The sequence below is a fragment of the Ursus arctos genome, unplaced genomic scaffold (assembly GCF_023065955.2).
Source record: "Ursus arctos isolate Adak ecotype North America unplaced genomic scaffold, UrsArc2.0 scaffold_9, whole genome shotgun sequence".
Taxonomy (NCBI): domain Eukaryota; kingdom Metazoa; phylum Chordata; class Mammalia; order Carnivora; family Ursidae; genus Ursus; species Ursus arctos.
The window spans coordinates 47,095,818-47,123,812 of record NW_026623111.1 but is presented as its reverse complement, the minus strand read 5'-3'; the positions used below and the strand labels follow the sequence as shown (position 1 = coordinate 47,123,812).

General features: G+C 33.9%; 1 protein-coding gene across 8 annotated transcripts in view; it reads right to left on the bottom strand.

Moving 5' to 3' along the window:
• Nucleotides 1-27,995, bottom strand: part of ADGRL3 (adhesion G protein-coupled receptor L3) — a 788,566-nt gene that overhangs the window by 599,815 nt on the left and 160,756 nt on the right. For all 8 annotated transcript variants that reach the window (XM_044387778.3, XM_026508964.4, XM_026508973.4 and 5 more), the window contains exon 2: nucleotides 20,814-20,882. The gene's annotated coding sequence lies outside the window, so the exon portion shown is untranslated. The remainder of the gene's footprint in view (nucleotides 1-20,813; nucleotides 20,883-27,995) is intronic.

Sequence of the window (27,995 nt, the reverse complement as noted above, 5' to 3'; positions counted from 1 at the left end):
GGAGAACAGAGAATTTTTCAGGATAGTGAAATTATTTGTATGATACTATAATAATGAATATATGTCATTGAACTTTTGTCCAAACCCAGATAATGTACAAAGCCGAGAGTGAACCCTAAGATAAGCTATGGACTTCTGGTAATTATAATGTGTCAATGTAGGTTCATCCTTGTATTAAGTAAAAGCTAGACATGGGCAGTGGAAGGAACACCCAGAGGCAGTATTTGAAGTCCTTGAAGGGGAATGTTAGAAACACGAGCTGGAAGCAAGGATGGTGATAAATAAGTTACACATTAAAAGTCCAGGGGCACAACATCCTGACCCTGTAGCTTCCAAGACCTTAGGGCTGACCGATCAAGAGCGACCGGTGCACCACATACACTCTCTTCTTCCACATCTGCTTGAGGATAACCCCTAGACTCGTTATAATGCATATGTCCCCCACCCTAACCCCCCCCCCCCGCCTCCTTGGAGAAAGATTGCCATGACAGTTATAGTAGAAACCTTGGAGGGTCAAAAACTCCCTTTCGTAACCTGTGGGAGGAGTCTCCCAAATGACTGGAAACAGTAACCATTAGACACCACCCCACTATAGGTCACTGCTCCTCCCAGACCAAAGAGAACCAATAATATCCAGTTTCGTAACAACCTTGAGGCCAACTGCATCTCAAGGAACCTGCCAGTTCTCCCACCTTTAGAGTGTACTTTCACTTGAATAAACTGCTTTGTGCTTGCAACTTTCCTTCTGGCTATCTTATTTCCAGTGCGTGTCCTCCATATAAATTTTCTCATGGGAAATCCAAAGACCAAGACTTCCATTCACACAATGCAGACTCTCCCACCAGTAACACTTGATTATACACACACACACACACACACACACACACACCCCACTGTGGTGGTGGTATATTTGCAACAGGAGGCTACTATGTATGTAGGGGGGAATGGAGTATATGGGAAATCTTTATCTTTCTCTCAATTTTGTTGTAAACCTAAAACTGCTCTGAGAAAAATGAAGTCTTAAATAAAAAGTAAAGGCAAGGAAAAAGAAAAAAATATACATATATATATTAATGCCAGAATAAAGAAGTATTAAACATGGTTCTAAACTTTTTCAGATAAGCTGTTTCAAATTCAACTAAATAAATTTTATAGACTGTGGACTCATTTCTGTATTTCTGCAGACCAAAAAGTAAGTTGCAATTGTAAAGTCCAAGGTACCATTCCCCTTCACAGTAACTAAACTTTAGGGAGGACTACAGAAACATGCTCCCTATAGTGATGGGATTTTTTTACAAGCTACTTCTTTTTTATAGAACCCTTCCAGTCTCCGGGGAGGACTTCTATGAATGTATCAGGCTAAGTTAGGGGTTTTTTTTTTATTATGCATTACATATATATTCTTTATTACTATAATGTTCTCAAAAATACTATTCCTTTCCTCAAAGAACGTATTTCAGTTTGCAATTACACATTAATTCATGTCTCCATCAATACAGTGTAAACAGCAAAGCAGCAGAAAGTTTCTGTTGCTTTGCTGTTTACATATATATATATAGTTATATATATAGTTTTATATATATAATTATATATATAGTTATATATATATAGTTATATATGGACTGATATATATATATATAGTTATATATGGACTGATATATATATATAATATATATATATATTATATATATATATATTATGGACTGATTTTAATATTCACACATGGAAGCCCTAGCCCCAATATGGTTATATTTGGAGATTTACTACCTTACAGAAGTAAATAACGTTAAATAAGGTCATAAGTATAAAGCCCCAATCCAACAGGATTAGTGTCCCTAAAAGAGAAACCAGGGAGCTCAGTCCATTACTCTCTCCATACACATGTATGGAGGAAAGGCCATGTGAGGACATAGAAAGAAGGCAGTTGTCACCAGCAACCAAACAGGCACCTTGAGATGGGACTTCTAGCCTCCAGGACTGTGAGAAAATAAATTTTTGTTTTTTTAGCTACCCAGGCTGGTTTTTTGTTAAGGCAGTCTGACCAAACTATATAGTAGGTAACCAAAGAGATGTGAATGAATGAATAAAAGAAGGGGGGGAACTTCTTTCCCTAAATTCACTTTTCATGACAAAGAACAGAAGCATTTAATATAACTTTCTGGCATTCGCCAGCCTTTATTCATTCTGCTAAAGGGAAAAAATGACTTCTCTAACTGATGAGTTTAGGAAAGGAATATGACATAGCCAGCTCTTTTCTTTTCCCTCTCCCATCTGTAGGCAGCTAGGCACACACAAGAAACACAGATACTGGTGTGTTATACTATATAAATTTGACAGTGGCATTACCCTACATGGAGAGGAATGTATGTATCCTGATAAGCTTGAAACTGCTTAATTCTGGCATGGAATATTAGGGAGCCCAAGGCAGCCATCTGTGTAAGCTACATTCTCCAACCACTTTATTAACATTTTGACCTCCTTCTAAATTCCCGTCTAGCTTTGAATTTGCTTAAAACTCACATGTGGAAAAAAAATATGCTATTAATTGGTCCTATAAAATCTGCATAGATGATGTTACAATTGTTTCAAAATAGAATGATCATCAAATATTCAAATGATTAATGGAAACTGTATAGAAATTTTAAATGCATAGTGTTTACTGTTGAAGCATAATTTTTAACATGCAGGTAGACAACGCACTTTGAACGCTGATAAACAAATAACCTCTCCTCCAAACACACACACACACAAAACCCCCAAAAAAACTGGGGTTTAAGAAATGACAGCCTAAGAGATTAATCTGCCACACTGTTTTTGTATGTCCCACAAGCTAAGAAGATTTTTTTACATTTTATAATAGTTGGAAAAAATCAAAGGAAGAATATTTCGTGACATTCGCAAGTTACATGAACTGCAAATCTCAAGGTCCATCGAACTTTTATTTTTTAAGATTTTTAAAATTTATTTGTCAGAGAGAGAGAAAGCACAAACAGGGGGAACAGCAGGCAGAGGGAGAAGCAGGCTCCCCCCTGAGCGGAGAGCCCAACATGGGGCTCAATCCCAGGATCATGACCTGAGCTGAAGTCAGACACTTAACCAACTGAACCACCCAGGCTCCCCTCCACTGAACTTTTACTGGAACACAGCTAAATTCATTTTTTAACCTACTGACTGCAGCTGCCTTTGTACTACAATAGCAGAGTTCAGCAGTTAGCACGGAGACGGCGTGTCCTGCAAAGCCTAAAATGTTTACTACCTGGCCCTTCATAGAGATAGTTCGCTGACCTCTGCAACAGACAAATGGTCCATAAAATTATGCTTGATTTTAAAGTCTGACCCACTGGCATTCATCCATAACTAGGTATTAACAGAGAAATACTTAATCTATATTATCTTATTTGAAAATATGTTACAAGTTACTGAACTATTTCATAAGAAATATTAGTCTGATCAGCACTTTCTATACTTAGAAACGAAAATGTAGAAAAATCTTTGTCCTTACTTTTACTTACGCTCATCAAAAATGTCACTAGCTCATATGTTCCTTGAAACATATAAACTCATATAATGACAAACTTAGCATAACTAAGCCCATAATAGATGTTCAATAAAGCACTACTATAATACATGAAAAATTCCTTATCTGAGCAGGTCTCTTCTGATCCCACAGCACATTCCTCACTCATGTTTGTGTATATACATATTTTTTAATTGTATGTAGCATTTGTTTTCCAACATATACTAAATATTACATTTCTATCAAAAGTGAGACGGGAATGTAACAGAACACCTTAATGATTATTATCCCCATTCTTGAGTAAAATGTATTCTTCAAAAAATGTTCTCCAAATACATTTTACCTTTAGTGATCAGTGTCTTCAACTACTTTTTACTGTTACAATCATTTTATGTTCCAATGCACTACATGCCCTAAATTAGTCTCATGTCTTGCTTGGGATTCTTTTCATGTTGATGATAAAAATGAACTTAATAAAAATGGAACTTTAAATAGCTGTCTTAACTCAAGTATTCAAAATGAAAGATTATAACAAAAACCCAGTACTACCACTCTATCTACGTATTTAAAAAGTTTTTTAGTGAAGAAAAAAAAATTCTCTCCCACATGAATTATCATGAGTTCCCTAATGTCAGATTCTGCAGATATTTTAAAAATCAAAATAAATTGAATATATTTAAAAATGCAAAAGGTGCTATAAAAATAATCATTTAAAACCTAATGAAAATACATCAGCCACATGAGAATTACAACAGACCTTTCAGTGTACTGAACAAGCACGTGACATACTATTAAGCAAATATAATTAAGGACAAGGGAGCTGGACTTTTTTTTTTTTTTTTTTTTTGTAACTTTAGCTGCACATATGGAGCATTTTGTTTCACTTCTGGTTTACTTTCTATTAATCAAAGACCCCCACTGTAATGCCTTCACACAGGGCTCAGTGTTGTAGTTACCATGGAAACCATAATTCTGAATGTCCTAACTTGTGTGATTAAAATTTAACACAAAGTAACATTGATAGTCTCCCTCATTTCCACTACCACCAATATCCAATTCTAATTAGCAGCACAATAACTGGTTTGGAGGGAATAAAGAGCTCTGACTGCTATAGCCTCACATTGCCCGTTATTCACAGGGAATCTCATGGACAATATATAGTGATGGTTCTCTTTCACAAAATGCTAGGTTTACACAGAGGAATTATTTCTACTTGACTTTCCATTCTCCTCTAAAAAATAAAATATATCATTTTCTTCTCACATATTATAAGAATTTTTAAAATTTATATTTAACTTGCCTGTTCAATGCAACAAAAGCTTTTTATAATGGTCTAATATACTAAGACAATAAAAAAACTATATGACATTTTTAACTCCCCAAATCCACTTGTAATAATTATATTCATTTCTATAATTATTACAATGGTCTCCTCAACACAGAATTAACCCTTCTAGATATATTAATCATTAAGATTTGACATATGCAAAACCTTTTGATTTAACTGACCCTTAAAAATCCAACTGGATCTTTTCCCTTTTCATCCTTTTTTTTATGAGTACGCTAATAGGAGCTGATAAACTCAGTACTCCATTAAGGAAATATATGCTCTCTTGTTGATTATTTTGATTTGCATAAAATTATATTGTCTCAGGGGCACACTTGCACTGATCATGTGCTCTGGTTCTCATCGCCTATGCTTATAACTAAGCATAAATTTATTGCATTAGTCAACACAACATTTTAAATTTGCAAATTATACTCTGTCACTCTGACTGAGCTTCTTGTCTAACTTATCATATATAAGAGCAAACATGAATGACATTCCTCCCCACTCTTAAAATCCCAAAGGAAAGATTTAAATTTACACCAAAAGAGGGAAGATTTTAAATATTAAACATTTAGAGTCAGAAGGATATCTTAGTCATTAAGTCCAATGCTCTCAAATTTTAAAGTAGAAATTGAGGCCCAACGAAGTTAAATGATATGCTTAATAAATCCAGTAACAGAACCAGTACTAGTTGGTTGAAGTACTCATTTAGCATTTTTATTCATTCACTACACAAGAGTGTCATTTCTATTATTAGTTGGCAACCTTTTTCTACTTTTAATTACAAACCTAAATACCTTAAAAATATAAAGCATATGTAGTATTTATAAATAGATCTTGAAAATTAATGAAATTAACCCAAAAAATGAACTAGGGATAAATTAATAATTTTGTTATACATTATTGCCTATATATGATTTATATCATTTAAAAATTTGATTTCATACTGGAAATAATCTGCTTTTACAGTTATATCATAAGTCATATAATGCACTTTCAAAGTCAGTGCTAAACTAGTCAGCAGTGCCCTTTATCAATTAATATTAATTCCTAATGTGAAAAATATTTTAAAAATCATCTCTATTCATTAGTTTCACACAGTCCACTTAATGCTATTTATTTTTAATAAAGATCTGGCTATTAAGTAAGCAATTTTTACTTCAAATACCATTTTGACATTTGAATAAATAATAATTTTAGTAATGTCTGAATATGGACAATTTCCTTTCCGTATACTTTCTACATACAAGTAAAGGATTGTCCTCTCCTATAAATGGTCCATTCAGAACTTTTATTTCTCATTAGAATATGTGAATAAATTCAAGTTACCCTAGTATAAGTTATTCTTTCCTTTTCCACAAAAAAGAATGAAGGAGAGAAAAGGACCGGTGTAGGGAATGTGCAGAGGGGGACAGGGTTAGGGAGACAGTTACGGAAGGAAAAAAAGAGCATGCAAAAGAGAAGAGGAGAATAAAGAGAGGATTCCTTTATTTACATGTTCTCTACATCAAATCTGATACAGTTATTTAAATAAACACTAGATTTTGAAAGATCCTTTGAATATGTCAGTTCTTATTTCAGGAGTATACCAAGTAAGGTGAACATGTAAAGGTTATTAAAAAAAAAAAAAAAAAGCATTCTGTATCAGGGGCTCCCTAAATAGAGCTGGAGAATAAAAATACACGGAGGAAGCCAAAAAGAGTGATCAGTCAGAAAAGGCATAGTAAAGATATTATTTTACGATATAATAGGGAATCAGATTAATATTGATAGACAGGATTATCATAAATTAAACTTGCTAAGCAAATCTGGATGAAGACTTTAATATGAAATTCTTTACCATGCTTGACGTATTAAAAGATGAAAAAAAAAGCTAAAATCTCAATAAAAAAATTACATTATTCAGGTTGAACTATAGTGCCATTTACTGTCAATATATTTACAGGCTAATAATTCTCACCCCATAATTATCTAATAAAAGGGCTACTAAAATGGGTATTTTTTAATCAATCAAAATCCAAAATTCAAAGCTAAAATCCTCAGTTTCTATCTTTAGAGTTTCAAAGGCTGTTTAAAAACAGCCTTTCATTAATAAACGACTTCAACTACACCTGAATTTTAATTCCTGGACATATCAACAAAGGGTACTGACAAACTTTCAGGATTGTGGTTTCTGTAAAACATTGTTCAATGATTTTTTTTTTCTCAAGGTAAAACACATCAAAACTAACATCATGCTGTTATTTCATCATTCAGGCTATTGGATGTGACAAAGACTTCTAAAATATTATGAAGAATGGTTTACTCCAGAAATTTCAACAGAGCATCTACTTACAAAGTCCAGATTTACTTCCCTGTTCAAAATACGGTGTGGTAACGGTGCTTCACTGACCAATTCATTAATCCTATATTCCAATTCTACAACTACACACCCAAAACATCTTTGCAGTAAAATACAGATAAGAAAGAGAATCTTTAATATAAACTTAAAAGTCTCTTCTTTTCTTAAAGAGATCCAATATACCACTTAGGAGCCTGCAAAGGCCGATTACTATTTTCAAATTTTTTATGGGAGATTAGCAACTGCTATGGTTATTCAAATTTTCCCAAGATAGGTACTTATATGTAACACTAAGAAAATATAAGAAACGAAACAGGACTAATCTCAACCAGCATTAGAAATCCTGCCATTCTAGCTCTGTGGTGCAAAAGAGGGAGGAAAGGTTGGTGAGGACATAGATATGAGCTAACTAGAAACTGAGAGGTAGAAAGATGCTGTGAAAAACCCAGTTCTCTGGAGGATTAAGGTGGAGCTCATGTGCTTTCATATTCTCACATTTGCCCCACTTCCCTTTAGGATATCTTTTGACTACAGGTATCTAATGCTAGCCAGACCACAGCAATGGAGGGTAACTCTGTATTAGTTACATCTTTCCTGTTGCTTAATGTCTTTTGTAAATTTTTTTGAAATTCAGAAACTTTTGTGAGAAGACAGCAAAAGTGTTACAGGGGAAAAACAAAACAAAACAGAGGCTATATTAATACGCAACAAAGAAAAGGCCTGTGATTAAAAGACCTACCTTTATCTAATTTTGTAATAATTGCTACATGATGATGTAATGATCCGATGACATTTTCTATAAAAATGAACTAGAGGGTCGCCTGGGTGACTCAGTCGGTTAAGCATCCGCCTTCGGCTCAGGGCAAGATCCCAGGGTCCTGGGATCAAGCCCCATGGCCAGCTCCTTGCTCAACGGAGAGCCTGCTTCTCCCTCTGCCTGCTTCTCCCTCTGACTACCGCTCCCCCTGCTTGTGCACACGCAGTCTCTGTCTCTCCCTCTGTGTCAAATAAATAAATAAAATATTTAAAAAATAAAAAAAATAAATTAAATAAATAAATAAAAATGAACTAGAAACTGTATTATCATTATGTATTATTTTATAATTTTACCATTATATTGAAAATTAATAATGAAATATAAATCTTTATTCTACTAAATCAAATTTCTGTTCTTCTCAGTAGTAACAGTAATATCTTCCTTACTATATTAATAAATGATTAAATAAATTACATGAACATCTGTTCCATAGTGCATAGGACATAACAGAAACCCAATGATATGAATTTCAGTGTGATGAGTATCAAAAAAACCCAAAGTACTGTGCTCGCTTCGGCAGCACATATACTAAAAAAAACCCAAAGTACTATCCAAATATATGTTATTGGGGTCAATTTGCACATAAATTTATTAATGGGAAAATATATGGGTCTGTAGTAAATTTATAATAAGTGCATTATACCTTAATATAACAGCAATAAAGGTTTTCCTCTTGGATGAGTTATTTGGATGTGACAGAGAAGGCAGTGACCAGGAAAGCCCAAAGTGTGCGGGTTGCTCTTGATATTTACCTACACTACATGTTGTCAGAGATCAAAGTGCTTCAAATGATAAAATACTCAAAAACTCAGTTCAAATTTGTCAAGTTGGCAATGATTTTCCAATGTAAGTTAAAACAGGAATCTCTCCTTCCAGAGTAACATAAAAAAATGTGATCAGTATAACATGATGTATGTGTATTCCCATAAAAGCTTTAAAATACCAAATTTTGGTTGATGTAGGGCATTATCAAGGATAGTAAATTAAAATCTTAAGCATCATTAATGGCAGAAATGGGCCAATATTAAATTTGAATTTGTATTCTAAATATATTAAGCATGAATATACATAATGTGAAAAATCTAATGTTATTTTATTAATTTCAAACTTGTTAAAAGTGCACTTTCTGCTACAGCTAAAGTTAAAAGAATTTTGTTACTGGATATCATATATGTACAGGAAAGGTGTCAAGTATTTGGGTGAAATGCACAATCTAGGTAGCACTTCACAAATAAACCCTTTTCCTTTTTAGCTATCAGGCTATAGTAAATGCAATTTAAAATATGTATCTCAATTCAGATGTGCTCTTCAATCTACGGTGAATAGTTTGGTGAAGACTCCTTTAGTTCATTGTTCCTTATTTGTTTATTAGCATTAGCACAATGTGCTCTCTCAGAAAACGGAATAAAAAAACCTACAAGTGTTATTCTTCCCAAACAGCTGAGTTATTCTCCTACATATCAACATTTTCCAAATTTTTTACAGTATTAAATTTATTGCTTTGCATTCTAACTGAAGTCCATGCCAGTCAAAACATCTTCTATCTTACCATTCCTTATCTGTTTTAAATGGATTGCAATTGCCTTATTTTTTAAATGAAAGCTTTAATTTGTTGTGGTATTTTGCTGAATGGATTTAATAACCTGTTGTAATATTCATAGTTTTTCTATTTATTGTATATGATTAGCCTTATAGTATGTTATACCTGTGGCTAAGAAATAGTCCAGTACAGTGAAGCAAACTTATTAGAAATGATCTCTATAGCCTTTTGCCCAGGGATAATCTTTCAGAAGCTATATACTCAGAAAAGTTTTTACAATACACTTCCTCTGCTCTTTTCCTATTAACAATTCTTTTCAAAGGTGGTATCAGAGAGAATTACTGCTACAAATATTTACTGATACATGTATAGTGATAAGAAGTATTCATTTTCTTCGGATATTTATATATATATATATGCCGAGAATAAATGTCAAACTTTCATTTTCAAATATTTATCACTAGATTATCCATAAACAGACAATCAAAAAATATTGCTAATTCAGTGCATTTGATCAGGAATGAAATGAAATTGAAATGAAAAAGAAATCTATTAAAACCTTAATGTATGAAAGAGTTAATAACACCAAGGATTTCTCCACTCATGGCTGAGAACTCTGAGACACAATATAACAAAAAGTGTTTGTCTACAAAATTCAGTTTCTTCAAATTTACAATGGAGAGTTTATATGATTACACATGCATCACCACCAAGTTTTATAAAAATCTAGGCATTCACAATTTTTGGCAACAAAGCCAGCAAACAACTGCTTGCTTCCATTACACTTGTAAGAGGCAATTTGAGAAGTTACTCCCCAGGAATTAAATTTTGTGGATAAACATTTTAGCTAATTGCATTATTGTCCTCAGAACACTGAAGGCAGCACTAAGCCAAACCAAGAAATCCAATTTATTCGTTTCTTTTTTTCTTTAAGCAATTAAATTCTCTTCCACTAACACATTCTAGAACTCAAGAAAAAAATGTATATACTATATATATTACATGGATTGGAAAGATATAAAAGAAAGTTTTATTTAAGTGTAAAATTTATGTTTTAAAGAAGGAAAAATGTGGTCCCCGTCGGCTGAATAAATTCTAAAGGTATATATTTCAAAGGTTTATATAAAAGTGCAGTGAAGGGAGTTCATCATTTGAACTTTCATCAGGGCTGAGACCTCTGCTATTTGCCAACAGTTTACAGAACACTGAAGCCGTCAGTTGTAGGCTCCGTGCAAAGTTTTTTTATCTGATTGTTTTACCCTGCCTTTAATGTATCTCTCACGCTTCCAAGATCTGTTCTCTTTAAAACAACAGTATCCCAATAATACTTTATAATTAGGTCTCTACTAAATACATAGTAATATAAAAAGGGTCTCTTCATATGCCCTTCAATTTCCTCTTAAGTATCTTTCCCGAATACTCTATCACTCTGGAAAATTATAATCCTCCAGAACAGAATATTCCTTAGTCTCTAATGAGTCTTCTGGCCTTGTCATGACCATTCTCTTAGAATGTCCATTCTCTGTTCTCAGTAATAAAATCTTTCTCATATGCAACCATTTCTGCAAAGCTTTACCAAGGCCTTTTATGCAGAATTAATTACTTCCTTCTTCTCATGCTTTACTACGGTACTTTGCATATTGTAAGGTAGTTAGTTGTACATGTTTCTGTATCCCCAGCTAGACTTCTGATTTTCTCTAGGTTAGGACAGCATTATCACTCCAGAACACAGCAGAGGTCTTACACACCAGATACGAATATAATATGTACCAAATAAATGACTTTAAAAAGAAATTAAAATAATGTGTTTTAAACTTCATTCCTCTTCAAGATTTAGGACATTCCTTAGCCTTTGAAGTATGCTACTTCATGAAATAGTAGTTATTTTGCACTAAGCATATGCAACCAAAGACGATATTTTTAATATCAGTCTCCCCTTCTTTTGAGTACTTGAGCTTTAAGTTATTTCAGAAAATGCATATTTACTTCGAAAAGATTGAGAATTTATTATGAAGCCTATGCTTCATAATTTGGGAGGCACTAATTAAATTTCTCCAGACATTTTTTTTTTAGAAATTTGAGAAAAAATTTCAAATACAATTCTCAACACAATCATGTAATTCTACAAAATAAGAATATGAATTTACATTTAATCATATTTACTTAATATAAAACAAAATCCAGAATTTTTCAAATTATTAAAATTGTGAAAAACAGTAGGGAAATTAATAATTCTGTAATATTCAAGCTTTCTGGAACTTAGTGAATTTTTATCAAAACACCAAATCTGGGGGCGCCTGGGTGGCTCAGTCAATTAAGCATCTGCTTTAGGCTCAGGTCATGATCCAGGGGTCCTGGAATCGAGCTCCATGTCCAGCTCCCCACTCAGCGTGGAGTCTGCTTCTCTCTCTCCCTCCATCTCTCCCACTGCTCATGCTTGCTCACTCTCTCTCTCTCTCACATAAATAAATAAAATCTTTTAAAACATACACACACACCAAAACTGTTTTTTTTAATTGTACATACTTTTTAAATTTTTAAAAAATGTATGTATCCTTGCCTTCTGACAAAGTATATTAAACATACACACAAACTTTTTCTTCTCAATGATCCAAGATCATCACAGAATTGCAGCATCCTATTTTTTTTTTTTTTTAAAGCAAGAAGGTCCTTTATGGATAATCTAGCGCTGCCCTCACTAATTGGACAAATGAGAATACTACAATCCAGAGAGATTATATGATGTTCCCTGGGTCTCATAGCAAGTTAATGGCAAGACCAGGCCTAGAGTAAAGGTAACCTGATCCACAGTTCTTCCTAATAGGAACCATATCTATAAAATGTATATAACACAAAGGCTCTTACATACATACAGAAACTGTGCTCTGACATATAATAATCCAGCCTGCTATATTTACTAAAATTGTTCTGAATGACTTTTAGTGGCTATGTGGTCCCTACCCTTAATACACTGTCAAATTTCATGGTTAGTTTTTAGTATTTCTATCCTTGGGTAATTTGGTACTACTAATCTGCTGGGTCTTCAACGCCAGATAATCAAATTTGTTATTACTTACTATAAACTATTTGCTGAGGGTCTTTTCTATGTAAAAAGCACATAAGCTTTAGTTAGAATAAAACAGATTAATATTGCATCCAGTGCAGGAACAGTTAAGCTTTAGTTTTTTGTGGTTAGTTGCTTTAGGGTAATTTACTAAAGAAAACAAGACGCACTACTAAAGAAAAATAAAAAATATCACAGAAGGAAAAAAATCTCAAAAGCAGCATTTTCCACTTGGATGATATAACTTTCCTTACCTAAATTCAGAGATCAGCAAAAACTGGTCCTGACATAGGCTAGTATTAAAATATTAATAACTAAGCACTTGAAAAAGACAAGTTTCTGCAAAACACTAATTTAAGTAATAACAATGGCACTTAAAATAGAAATAAGATAGAAACAGGAACAAAATCCAGTAAAACAAAATAAAACACAGAAATAACTTAAAAATCATGAATGTGCACTTAACCAGGTGACCTGACAATCCAACTCTTAGGTATTTACCTCAGAGAAACAAAAATTTGTGTACACACATACACACACAACATATGAATATTTATAGTAACATTATTTTCACCAAAAACTAGAAACAACCCAAATGTTCTTCAACAGGTGGATAAATGAACTGTGGACATCCATACAGTAGAATACTGCCCAGCCGTAAAGAAAAAATGAATCATCGATACACTCAAAAAACAAGGACGAATCTCAAAGGCATTACGAAAAGTGAAAGAAGTCAATCTTAAAAGACTACTCACTGTATGATTCATTTACATGACATTCTGAAAAAGCTAAAAATATGGACTGAAGTATTATGGAATAAAGAACAGATGAGCAGTTGCTAGGGGTTACGAACAGAAGCAGGGAATGGCTACAAAGGGACAGCACAAGAAAATTTTTAGGTTATAAAACTATTTTGTACCCGACTTATAGTGATGAAAACACAATTCTATACAAGTCCTAAATCTCATAAAATTGCACACAGAATACAAAACAAACAAAAACCTATAAGCATAGATAGACAGCTAGAGAGACAGATATACAAACAGATAAATAACAGAGATGGTTGTATATGTATATGCATTTGTTAAAATTCCTCAAATATTTATAATGGTTAATTTTAAACATATGTATTCAATAAAAAGTTTTAAATGCATATGCCTACTTTAAAAAGTCATGAACAAATCATTGTACTGAAAAAAAAAAAAAGTAGCCAAAAATGAAATGATTTTTAGCTTTTAGCCATGGCACAAAGTCTCGATCTATAAATACTTATAGCGTAGAGCAGATTTCTCTCTTTTCAATATAGCTTCCCTGATTCAGGCAGAAATGAGCAATCTTTTGAACCACCGTAATATTTTTTCACCACCATGTATTAAAGGCAGTAGTGAACAGTTTTAGATGAAAATCTGGTAAAGTACAAAGATCAGGACACAAGATTCTGTCCAGGCCACTCCTAATTCAGGGTTTATTCATAAAAAATAATAAGAGAACATGAACATCACAATCCTCTTAGAGATTTGATTGGACTAGCACTTTTCACTTACCACCCATATTCAAGGTTAACTACAAAACTAAAAAGCTGTATATACATCCATACTGTTCATTCTCAACTAGTCTTTTTGTTTTATCTTAAAAGTACTGAGCTAAAGTACTTTCAAGATGAAAAAACTGAAGGAGCTCTGTTTGCATTCCAAAATGATGGTGGTTACTACCTTGTTTGCCACATTAGGAAAAGGCATGGTGTTAAAAACAGGCAGAGACTACAAAAAAAGACAGGAGATGAAGAATGAACTTTGTTTGCTCTGATCGCCGGTGTCTCTTGTCACACAATTTATGTGTAATTATTTTAAATGCTCACAGTTTTAAAATTTTGTTTGTATTATTTTTTTTCCTTTAGTTTTAGGTATTCAGCACTGTTCTGAAATGTGAATGTTTTAGTTTTAGGCTTATGAGTGAGGTAAGCAATGACAAGTTACTTTATACAGAAATTGAAATTTGTAACAATAATCAAAGAAAAATATGAATTTTTAAATCATAAGTATTTTTCTGCCTTACATAGGTTTTAATTTCCTAAATGGCAAACTTTTATCAGACATTTAAAATACAACATTGAAAAATGATTAAAGGAAGAAGATGAGGATACAAGCAAACTGACAGCTTATACAAGCACAAGTTGAAAGGAAATTTTAACAAAACCTATCAAAAGCCTTAAAAAAAGAGTCAGACACTAGGACTTAGTAAGTCTACTACTGAAAATCTATTTGAGGGAATAATCACTTATATACAAAAAGATGTATATAAATATATATCTCAGTAGTATTTATGATAAGTAAAATGTAGTGAAAGGTAGTTAGTAAAAGTAAAAAGGTAGTTAAACATGTTTTTATCCTCATATGTGTATGTTATTTGTTTATATAAAAGCTAACTAAGAATATGCATTAAAATGCTGATCATTGTTTCCTCTGGATGTGGGACTATGGGTAATATTAGTATTCTTTCTTTACAATATTTTCTAAATTTTCTATAATGAGTATGCATCAATTTTACAGTATAAAATCTAATTAACATTTTTAAATGATTAAAATTTAATTGAGTACTTTTAAGATATAAAAGTATTAACAAAAATGTTTGGTGAATAAAGCTATGTTTACTGAAAATACTGATCCAAAGATACTAAGTTATCGGTTGTAACTCATGTAAGCCTTTGTAAAACTCTATTAAAAAAGGTTTGGGGCGATTGGGTGGCTCAGTCGGTTAAGCATCTGCCTTTCGCTCAGGTCATGAACGCAGGGTCCTGGGATCGAGTTCCGCTTTGGGCTCCTTGCTCAGTGGAGAGCCTGCTTCTCCCTCTGCCCCTCACCCTGTTCATGCTCTCTTTTTCTCTCTCAAATAAATAAATAAAATCTTCTAAAAAAAAGTTTTCCTTTCATTTTTAGTGAAAAAAGTACTACCTGTTGTTTTGTATATACTCCATTTGCTCTTTACTGCTTCATGCCCATTCTGTGGTTTAAGTAGTGGCTGACAACTTTTGCTTTGCTCAACTGACTGGCAGCTATCATTTGAATGCCAGACTTATCTTTATGCAAATTTCCAAAGGTCACCATTTATGCATGTAAATTCTGAAGGGCACTAACTCTACAGCTGACAGATTCTGACAGCCACTATATCTCCAAGAATGGAATTAGCAAGGCTGACTGTCTGAATAATTAATGTGCTTTTACTCTGCCCATGGCCAGTTTTTACATCCTGCACTTTCTGACTGGTTTTGAAATTAATTAGAAAATGTAATTTCATAGCAAACCAAAACTTTTTTTAAAAATTTCTATAAAAAAATGGTAAATGAGACAATTAATGACCCTCGGTTCAAGGTGTTATATTAAAGAGATCACTCCTATCTAAAGATAAAAATTAACACATACCTCTGGATGTTATTTCTGTAAAAAAAAAATTAATACTTTTGTTAAACACACACACACACACACACACACACACACACACACACAAAGAAAGAACCCTGCTCTGTAAAGCTCAGCAAATGGTGCCACCAGCCACTGGGTTGCCATTGCAAACCTGAGTCTCAACCCACCAAGACTTCAACCCTCACTACTGAAATGCAATCAGTCACTAAGACCTGTCAATTTACCTTCTAAACAGTCTCAAAGGTATTACTACCACTCAATCCCCAGGGTTGTTGCCTTAAACCAGGTCTTCATTATACCTCACCTGAGTTATTGCAAATATTTCCTAGATAATCCTCCTGCCTGTAGCTGCAATCACCCACATTGTCTCTCTACCTGTCTAATATTCAAACCTTTCTAAAATCCATGATCAAGGTCAGTTGTCCAACATAAAAGACACTTAAAAGGATGTTATAAAGAGAAAATATTTAGACTATATCAACTAATGGGAAGAGACAATGAACAAAATTGTATGTACTACAGTAATATGTCTAGAGAAAAATAAAGGAGAGGAATGCAGAGGGGTACCGCCAAGCAATTTCAATTTTAAATATGATGTTGAGGTAAGGCTGCCATGAGAAGAGGCTATTTAAAGCCTAGGAAATAAGCATGGGGAGAATGGTGATTGGTTGAGGAACCAATAGGCTAAGGATCCCAAGTAGAATGGCCTAGTGTGTTCAACAAATGGCAATGAAGCCAGGGTAGCTGGAATGCAGAGGAGACTAAAAAGGGAACAGGGTTCTGAGTGTCGTACAGTGAAAATGATGTAGCAAGGAAAAATGAAGGCTGTTGTAATTCTTTAGGCAACAGGGGACTGTGCAGCCAAGGAGATGTTCAGAAGCAGTCAGATAGTATGTGCTGATGGATGTGCAATGTGTACAATTCAAGACTCACTCCAAGGATTTATGCCCAAGGAATTGGAAGAATGGAGCTACTAAGCAAAAGTTTTCTGAGGGTGATGTTTTTGAAAGGTCCTTATTGTTATTTATTACTTTATTTATTTTTACTTATTTTGAAAACTTTGATTTGACATTTTGTGCTTTAATCCATTCAAAGAGGTGCACCTGGGTGGCTCAGTCAGTTAAGCATCCGACTCTTGATTTTGGCTCAGGTCATGATCTCAGGGGTGGTGAGACTGAGCCCCACGTAAGGCTCTGTGCTCAGCACGGAGTCAGCTTGAGATTCTCTCCTATTCCCTTTACCCTTCCCCCAGCTTGTGCGTGTGCGTGCGTGTTCTCTCTCTCTCTCTCTCTTTCTCTCTGTCAAATAAATAAATGAAATATGTTTTATTGGATGGGTAAAATATTTTTTATTGGATGGGTATTTTTAATGGATAAAAATTCATTCAGAGTCATTTACTGTGGAAAAAAAATATTTTCTCCAGTACATCCTTCCTTTGAGGTTCAAAAAATTATAGTTTATTTTACAAGCACTTAGTGTCTGTAAGTGCTTAGATATGACTAGCTATATTTTAAATAATATACAGTACATAATTTTACTAACCCCATATTAAAAATAAGGAAATTGAAGTCCAGAGAGGATAAGCAACACCTCCAAGGTCATATATAGTGTCTGCCTCTAAAACTTCACCTCTTTGCTCTGCTTTCTCTCAGGACTGGTTTTGTATTTCATTACTAAAATAGAATGAAGTTAGAGGTTCTCAGGGTTGTAGTGGTGGGAGGTGGGAATGACAGAAGGGCACAAGAGAATTTCCAGGGGCGACAGATATGTTCTCTATCTTGATTTTGGTGGTACTTACACAGCCTTATCTCTTTGTCAAAACAGAATCCTGCATTAAAAAGAGTGATTTTACTCTACATTAATTATACATAAATAATCCTGATTTTAAAAAATAATCTAGCAAATAAAAATTGACATAAATTGATCATAAATTAATATGGAAATACACAAACTTTAAAGTGAATCTCTCAGGGGCACCTGGGTGGCTCAGTTGGTTAAGCGTCTGCCTTTGGCTCGGGTCATGATCCCAGGGTCCTGGGATCAAGCCCCACACTGGGCTCCCTACTCAGCAGGGAGCCTGTTTCTCCCTCTCCCTCTCCTGCTCTGCCTGCTTGTGCTTTCACTGTCAAATAAATAAAATCTTCAAAAAAAGCATCTTCAAAGCACAGGAAATAATTAACAAAACCAAGACAAACTACTGAATGGGAGAATACATTTGTATATGACACAGACAATAAAAGGTCAGTATCCAAAATATATAAATACCTTATATAACTCAACACCAAAAGATAAACATAACAATGAAAATAACAATAACTTTTGGCAAGGATAGGGTAAAACCAGGACACATGAGTGGTGAAAATGTGAAATGGTGCATGCCCTTTGGAAAGCAGTTTGTTAGTTCCTCAAAAGATAAGACATTCAGTTACTGTATGAACCAGCAATTATACCACTGGTATATATCCAAGAGAAATGAATACATATGCTTACATAAAAACTTATATACAAACGTTCATAGCAGCCATTATTCATAATAGCCAAACAGTATTAAAAAAAAAAACCCAATGTCGATCAACTAATAAATGGATAAAGAAAATATGGTATGTCCATATAACAGAATATTATTCAGACATAAAAAGAAATTATGCCCTTATTCACAGAACAAGGGTAAAACTTAACAACACTATGAAGAGGGTAGGTACAAAAGGCCACATATTGTATGATTGCATTTTTTATGGTAACTCCATAAAAGCTGAAAGTATATTAGCTGTAGCCAGGGGACCAGGGCAAAAAGGCAAAAGTGGCTAACTGCTCATGGATATAATCTAGATAAAAATGTTCTGGATTAAATAGTATTGATAGTTACACAACTTTGTGAATATGCTAAAAAATACTGAATTGTATACCTTTTAAAAGAGCAAATTAACGGTATATAAATTATATCACAATTAAAAAACAATGAAACAAACATTGTTAATCATTTAACACTGTAAAAAACCCCATGAATCCTCTAGAAACTTCATATTTGGGTGCCTGTAGCAGTGGTTATGTTAAATATTATAAGGTCTTAATTCCTTCTTATATTTTGTAATGAAAATGAGTTATCAAGGAGAGGATCTGAAATTTTCTTCTCACAACCCTATAAATACCCTTAAGCACTCTGGAGACATCTTGGCTGGAAAATTAAGCTCTAGTCCAGCAAACATGATACTTGCATGGGCTGCTCCAAACCTACTTTTCCAGACTCATCTCCTAACACTGTCCTACCACATGAGTAATCCTTCAGCAACATGAGAAATATCAATCTTTCAATGGCCATTCGTTGTTCCTTTGTGCACTCTTTCATAAGCTCTTCTGTTGGCTTGGAATGCATGACCTCACCTTCTCTGCCTCAACAACCCCGCAGTGAATTTCATAACTTCTATGAGGATTTCAAGAGCCTCTAGCAAAAGTGACTTGCTCTCACTTTTGTTTCCTTAACACTTTGTCAGTGACTCTTACAAAATATATACGGTAATTTATTCTATAGAGTTTCGTATCTTTTCCACCAGCATTTAACTTCTCCAGAGCAAGCATATCTAAGTCTTGCCTGGCTGAATTTTTTGAAAAAGATGATTGAATCGGTCTGTTTTTGTTACTTTAACTAATTTATATCACTAAGTACCAAAAATCCATTTCGTATTCAACATAGTAAAAGAATGTCTACATGCGGCGCCTGGGTGGCACAGCGGTTAGGCGTCTGCCTTCAGCTCAGGGCGTGATCCCGGCGTTATGGGATCGAGCCCCACATCAGGCTCTTCCACTATGAGCCTGCTTCTTCCTCTCCCACTCTCCCTGCTTGTGTTCCCTCTCTCGCTGGCTGTCTCTATCTCTGTCGAATAAATAAATAAAATCTTAAAAAAAAAAAAAAAAGAATGTCTACAAAATTTATATGTTAATGTATAGATAAGCTAGTAAATACAAATAAAGTAGATTCAATCATATCTACTGTGGGAAATAGGAAATAATGTTTGCCCATGTGAATGCTGAAGAAAGTAGTGGCAAAGAAATTAAGACAAAAATATCTAAAAGGAGGAATATCAATTGGGAATTTTAGTCCCTACAAAAGTGACTGCAATATTTTTATAGTCTTTTTATAGTCTTAAATCACTCAGTACTCTTCAAGTAAAAAGTACAGAATCTTTGAAAACAGACTTATAATAATTTATAATACATACCATTATATCAACTCAAAATTAAATGAACATGATTTAATGTGAATAAGAAAATTGGTATTTCTGCTTTTAAGCAGTATGTTTATAATAATTTATATTCTAGATATTACGAAGTAACTTTACAGAAATTAACACGGTAACTTCAAGAAGAAAGGAAAGTCCAATTTTACTGTTGGTTGATTAATATAAAGGCCTACTTGCCTTCAAATGTTTTGCTGAAGATGGAAATCATTTATATTATTAATATATGTAATATAAATTATTTTTAATAACACATTTATTGTTCATCTAGCTACAGAATACCTCCTCAAATAGAATTGTGTATACTTTTGGGAAAATAAAATTGACATTTCTTGTGGACAAATAAATTTACATATTTAAATTTACATATTTGTCCACAAGAATTGTCAATTTTATTTTCCCAAAAATATACACAATTCCATTTAAGTAACTCATTGAACAATTTTCAATATGATCCTCATAAAAACATATACTAACTTGAATGGAAACATATTAAATACACTTTGAAATTACTAACAATTACGACTGGCAAAAATTATCTAGTAGTTACCTTAATTTGCTCTTCAGTTGCTAAAAGTCCATGTTCTTTTCCTCTGATTTACCGAACATTTAAACATTTCTGTAAAAAAAAAAATACATTAGATGATGAGAAAAAATAATACTTTATGGTTATACTTTTAGGACTATTTGAGTATATTTATGTATTTCTTATTATTGGTCAAGTGCCTTTTTTCCAATGCTTGGGATATAGCAACAGAACCATGGTATAAAAAATGAAATTCAATTTACCTCTGACACATCTTCAACCACCTAATTTACTGTATCACTCACTGGGAATAATTAATGAATTTGGTGGATATGGGAATTTAAATATTTTTGTATTAAAAAAAAAAGATGCAAGGTATGCCTGGGTGGCTCATTCAGTTAAGCGACCGACCCTTGATTTCAGTTTAGGTCCTAATCTCAGGGTCCTGGGATCAAGCCCCAGGTCAGACTCCATGCTCAATGGGGAGTCTGCTAGAGATTCTCTCTCCTCTCCCTCTGCTCTTTCCACTCACACTCTCTCTCTCAAATAAATAAATCTTTAAAAATGTGTCTATTGCAAGAAATCAGAAAATTTCTTAGACTCATAGAGCTTATTTTAATAACTTACATCTTCTTTTATTTACTTATTTTTTAAAAGATTTATTTATTTATTTTGGAGAGAGAGAGCACACGAGAAAGAGAGCACGTACATGAGCAGGAGAGGGGCAGAGGGTGAGGGAGAATATTATCCCTGAGCTGACTCCCTGCTCAGGGCGGAGCCAGCCTCCCAACTCTGGGCTCAATCCCAGGACCCTGAGATCATGACCTGAGATGAAATCAAGAGTCCAACACTTAACTGACTGGGCCACCCAGATGGCCCTGAAACAAATACTTCTAATAAGATCCTGGGATGTGTTTAATCAATTTTACCATTAAAACTGCTGTGGGGAAAAAAAAAATTGAGAAACACCTTAATACAAAGTATGCCACTTAATCATATATACAAATATGTGCTCTGTGTATTTATGTACATAGACAGAGACCATGATTACAATAATTTAAACAGATTCAGATTTTTAAAATAATAGGAAGAAAATAACAAAAAGGAATAAACAAAAAAATGAGAGTTTACTTAAGTGGTGTATTTACAGGGATGATTGTTAGTCTTCATTTTCTTTAAACTGCCATAATATTTTCTATTTCTTTTATTATTAAACTAACATTAACACGCCAGATATTTTACCAAAAAAATAATAATAATAATAATGTCCTTCATAGAGTTTTCTTTGGGAATTCAGTATTTTCTAGTGGTCCTGCCCTGGTCACATCAAGTTTTGAACTTCCTAGTGAGTCCATTTAAGTGCCTTAAACGAGCATCAGCTGCATTAGTTAATTACTATGATACTTAGTATTTATTACGCTATTAGTAGTAGTATGCTACTAGCAAAGGTTAAGTAATCTTCTGTGTGCCAAATCAATGACAAAATCTCGTATCTATTCCATAGCCTTGTCCCCAAATGGATAAGGAATTAGATATATGCAGAACCTCAACAGCATAAAACTAAAATTAAGTTCTCCTTTATAGAATCACTATTGATTACCATCAGATATATATGAAAACAAATTAGTGTAATAATATTCCTAATAAAAGCATTAGATTTTGTTTGAGGATTTTAAACTATATTGTTCCTAGTGAGTACCCACCCATATTTGCCCAATTAGTGAGGTTTTGTATCACAAGAACAATCCATTCTGTATTTGAATGGTATATGCCTGACTACTTGAATAGGCAACTGAGAGCAATTTTTTAGGCAATTTCTTGGCTGTACACATAAGGTATTGTATCCCGGTTTTTGAAGAATAAGCCTATCCAATCTTACAAATATTTTACATGTCTGAACAATCATGGGTAATGATAGTGCAGGCTCTCCTAGAAATATCCTCACCCGGTAGATTTTGTTTCTCCCAATTAGAAAATAAATTCTGAAATCCAAACACGACCTGTTCCACAAAGTTCTCCCTAACAGCACCAAACCAACTCCACCACAGACAGAACCAATCCTGTGTTCCCTGATGCTCCCATACCCCTGTGTAGATTCTTCTATTTGGCTGCACCTGTACACTGTATTGTGAATTGCTTCAGAAAAGAGACTTTTGACCACTTCTTCAGTTGGTATTACCCCTCCCGGAAGAACCAAGCACTTAACAGGGCCTCAAAAATGCTGACTGGGTAAACAAAACATTTTCTTTGTAGTTTAAAAAAAATTATAAGTATTTATTGGAAACTGTCTGTATTGGCCTCACATGAATTGAGACCAAGAACAAAAATGCACCATTATGTATCTTTGAGTTGGTTTGTACAACTATCTTTATAGGTCCATTTTCTCTTTGTTCAGAACATCAGAGAATCTTCAATTTACAATTTGGCTATTCAGTGTTTCAGTCCTTCATCCAATTATTGCCCCTTCAGGCACTTCAGAGTTAGTAGACCACTCAGACAGCAGACAATTCTAACGGAAGAACAAGCTTACACAGGGTGACAGCTTCCTAAGGGGAAGGAGACCAGGTCGGACGTAAATCACAGAGGAGGAAAAAGGGGACTACATGGCTAAAGGGAACTGAAAACCAAACAGAAGGGAAGAAAAGGTATCATATCAGGTGATACACTTCTATCAGCATACAGTGTTAGCCTGAATTTCTTGTCCAATTAGTAAACTTGCTCTAAAAGGTTTTCTTAAAAGAAGCTACCAGAATAATTATTCGAACAATTTGACTACTTCGAAGGAAAGCACTCAGAAAGGATAGAAAATCTGGTGTGTTTATATCTTCATATTTTCAGCACCCATTCAAAAGTGACATCCACTAGCAGTTACTGCAATTCACTCTATGCCTTGCCAATCAGATGGAAATACCTGAATACTAGATTGCTTTAACTAAAAATTAAAAGTTAAATTAATCCATCCTTTAGAAAAAATCTTGTAAACAAGCAGATATATAAGACAGCAAAAATGGAAAATAAAATTATAAGATTTGATTTACCAACTACAAAAAAGGGTATACATAATAAAGATAAATGTTCGAAACAAATTTTCTAATCATAAGATAGCAAGTGTAAAAAGTAGAGTAACATTCATTCATTCATTCATCAAATATACTCTGTGCCCAGGCACAGTTTGGTTGCTGTGGATTCAGGAGTGAACTGAACAGAAAAAAACAGCATCCACAGAGTTTATCTTTACCTTGTGGTTGAGGGGTAAGAACAGAATGAAAGAGAGAGAAGAAACTTGACTATATTTTCCAGACACTTTTTGTATTATTTTTAAATTTTAAACACTTCATATTTTTGGACATTTTATATTCCCCTTTAATCTTAAATTTTTAAAGGTTTTAAGGACTTTATATTCTCACTTAACCTTTATGAAATTCCTCTGAGGTTAGTATGAACATTACCATGTTTATTTTACAAATAAATATTCAGAAACATTGAGTGGCAAAGCCAGAATGTGAATGCACGTAATCCAAATTCAGTCTATACCTTCCAGCTTCTCAAACAGCATTATATTGACTACCACTGTCCATATTTGAAAAGAGGATGTTTATAATGAAAAACAGTATGTTTCTGTAAACGAATTCTTTCGGAAATAATCATCTCAGAATTTCATAACACTGATTATTGTTTGAAGGCACTTCTGCATTCCAATATTTAAATGAGATTCCAGGAAATCAAAGTAAAAATTAGCCTGGAATTAAGACAAAAATATATTTTATTGTCTTGGTCTGTGAGGCATTGATTGTATTTATGTTACATCTCCTAATGAACTTTTCAGTAAAGGTTCAGGAAGCAATGAAGAACTCACGTACACAAACATACTTTAAAAAGATCATTGTAGGAGCACCAGGGTGGCGCAGTCTTTAAGCATCTGCCTTCAGCTCAGGGCGTGATCCTGGCGTTCTGGGATCGAGCCCCACATCAGGCTTCTCTGCTAGGAGCCTGCTTCTTCCTCTCCCACTCCCCCTGCTTGTGTTCCCTCTCTCGCTGGCTGTCTTTCTCTGTCAATAAATAAAATCTTTAAAAAATAAATAAAATTAAATAAATAAATAAATAAATAAATAAATAAATAAAAAGATCATTCTAGAGATGCCTGGGTAGCTCAGTCAGTTAAGCGTCTGCCTTCAGGTCAGGTCATGATCACAGGGTTCTGGGATTGAGCCCCATGTCTGGTTCCCTGCTCAGTGGGGAGCCTGCTTCTCCCTCTGCCTGCTGTTCCCCCTGCTTGTGCTCTCTCTCTCTCTCTCTCTCTCTGAGAAATAAATAAATAAATAAAATCTTTAAAAAATAAAAATAAAATAAAATAATAAAAAGTTCACTCTAGTGTCAGTTAAAAGATCGTTTGCAACCTAACATGACAGGTTTGTTTTAAAGATCAGTGAAACTGAGATTTTTTAAAAATACCGCGAATTAGTGAACTATTTCTAAGGTAATATATATTTTTTTGGTCAATGAGAGTCTTTAAATCATTTTTAGAACTAAACAGTTAAATATTAGGTGTCACAATTTTATTATCTGTAAAAAGAAGTATATAGCCTTCCATCTATCATTTCCAATTATTTGGAAGTTAAATGAGAAAATATGAGTCAAAACTCAGTAGACACATTAACTGCATTTATGACATTCCACCTCCACATCTCCTCCGTTATGAGCCTGCTTCTTCCTCTCCCACTCCCCCTGCTTGTGTTCCCTCTCTCGCTGGCTGTCTCTATCTCTGTCAAATAAATAAATAAAATCTTTAAAAAAAAAAAAAAAACTAGGTTTTCTAATGCTATTCAGTTATGATATTCAAATCATTTTTCCAGCTACTCCCTCTCAGTTTCTCAATCTACCAGTTATCTTCAAACACGTTCTACTTTCGTTCCATATCAATAACCATTATCATGTACCACCACATTATTTTCTCAGGAGGCTGTTCAAATTTGTTTTTCATCTCTATTTCCAACAATTTTACAGATTAGAATGGTGCAACTGATAAAGATTATCATGGTTATCAGATGATAGTGCTAAGATAAGATCTCAAGGCATGTTACTCTTAGTCTGGCCTCCCACCACTTCAGGTTGTAACCACTGGCCCCATACTTGGAATATTGCAAGATGCAAGAATAGCACCTTCTTATTCGTACAGCACCATTTTATCGCCACTCCTATCTACCTTGCAAAGAGCTGCCAGAATCGCCTGAGACATCATTTTCCCCATGATGATTTCCGCTCATTAATCCACAAAACACCATGTTGTCTTCCACAGGGTCTGGCTTTTCAAGATCCTCTACAGGATGAATACATTATTTTCTACTACGAACATCTTTTTGACACTACTCTCTACTCCACCAGACAGAATTTCCTTATCAGCCAGTTTAGGTTGCTGACTGGCTCCTGAGCCAGACTGTTCCAGATAGAGTGGCTTGTTAACGCATCAAGAACTGTTCTGTGCAGTTCTCTACAATTATATTTTGAATACTATGCTAACATTATGCTAAGGTCTCATTCTCCAATGAAATTAGCCTCAATACTTTAAGTACAACCAGATGTGTAAACTTCTGGTGCATTTTAAATCAAGAGTACAAAGTTTAGTCCTCAATGTGTCAAATTTCCACACGTGATCATTTTCAGCCCCCAAGAATGTAAGCCGCTGTATAAAGGAGGGTATCTCGGGTGCAATTTTATATCAATGTAAAACTGGACAAAATTGACAAAAACAATTGTTTCAGGACTATGGAAACTGACCAGGCATCCAAAAAATTAAGTGTTTATACCAGAAAAATTACCTTACTTTTGATAAGAACAGTGGGAATCCTGTAATATTTTTGCCTGGAAATTCTACTATCTCTCCCCACAACCCCCAGCTAGACTCTTAGGTCATTAAAAAAAAAAACCTTAATGAATTTAAAATAATTGAAATCATAAAAGTAGATTGTATAATCAAAACAGAATGAAATTTAAATTTTTTTTGCAAATCCCCAAATATTTGGAAATTAAAAAAACATTTATAAATATCTCACGTATCAAAGAAATCAGAAGATAAATTAGAAAATATTTTTCAATGGAGAAAAACTAAATCAGAGCATATCATAATTCAATGGAATACAGCTAAAGCAGTGCTTAAAAGTAAATTTATAGCCTTCAAAACCTAAGAAGAAAGAAAAGTAAGAAAAGAGCAAACTAAGCAAAAAGAAGGGAAGAATGAAAGGAAAAAATGTGTAACCAGAACATCAATTGTAAAATGAAAACATTCCCACTACTTATTCTGTTATTAAAAATCCCTTACCTTTTCTAGCCCTTAATATCTTCATCTTTAACATGATCATTAGAATAAATTACTCATAACCCTCCTTCACTGGAAAATATAATTGGTATTTTTTAGAATAGCCAACAGATCTATCAATGATATTAAAAATATACACTACATAGACAACTCATAGTTTATTAATTGGGGAAAAGGATTGTAGATAATCCAAAACACAAAATAATGTTGAAAACTTAATCAATATATTATACACAACATTTTCACTTATAAAAGACTGAACCTGTTACGTTTTGTTTTGATGACTATTAAAAGAAGTCATAATTAATAGAAGATAAGGAAAAAATATTATGGTGACAGTTTGCCTGCTTGCATACAGAGGAGAGCAGAAGATAGCACAGAATGTATTGGACAGGTAAGTAGGGTAAGACAGGATAGGGAGAAGGCAAAGGGAAGGGGAAAAGAAAGAACCCTTAATTAGTATCTACTATATGCCAGCCACTGGGTAGTATCAAGCATTAGAGCAGTATATACAAAGACACTGCTTTCATAGAAAAAAGAGTTTTTATGTATTAAAATCAAAATAAAAGATTAGGCCTTTTACTTATGTCTTTTCATTTGCAATTCAATTACACAGAGATTGTTTCTTCCCTCACAGAAATGGCAATGTCCTAATGCATCAGTTCATCAGAAGAAGTCCATGGCATTCATAACCCCAAAACTCTCACCCCAGCAGGTATGTGCTAAGGTCGTGTACTTGAATGACATTTCTCCCAGGGATTTGTTTCTGCTATACGTCTTCAGCTTAGAAACACACTAAAAGGCAGGGACATTATTCTCTCCCAGGTATCCAAAACTAACTCAAAGCTTGCATACCCACAAACACCTCTTTCTCTGAGTTTAGCCTAGGACTG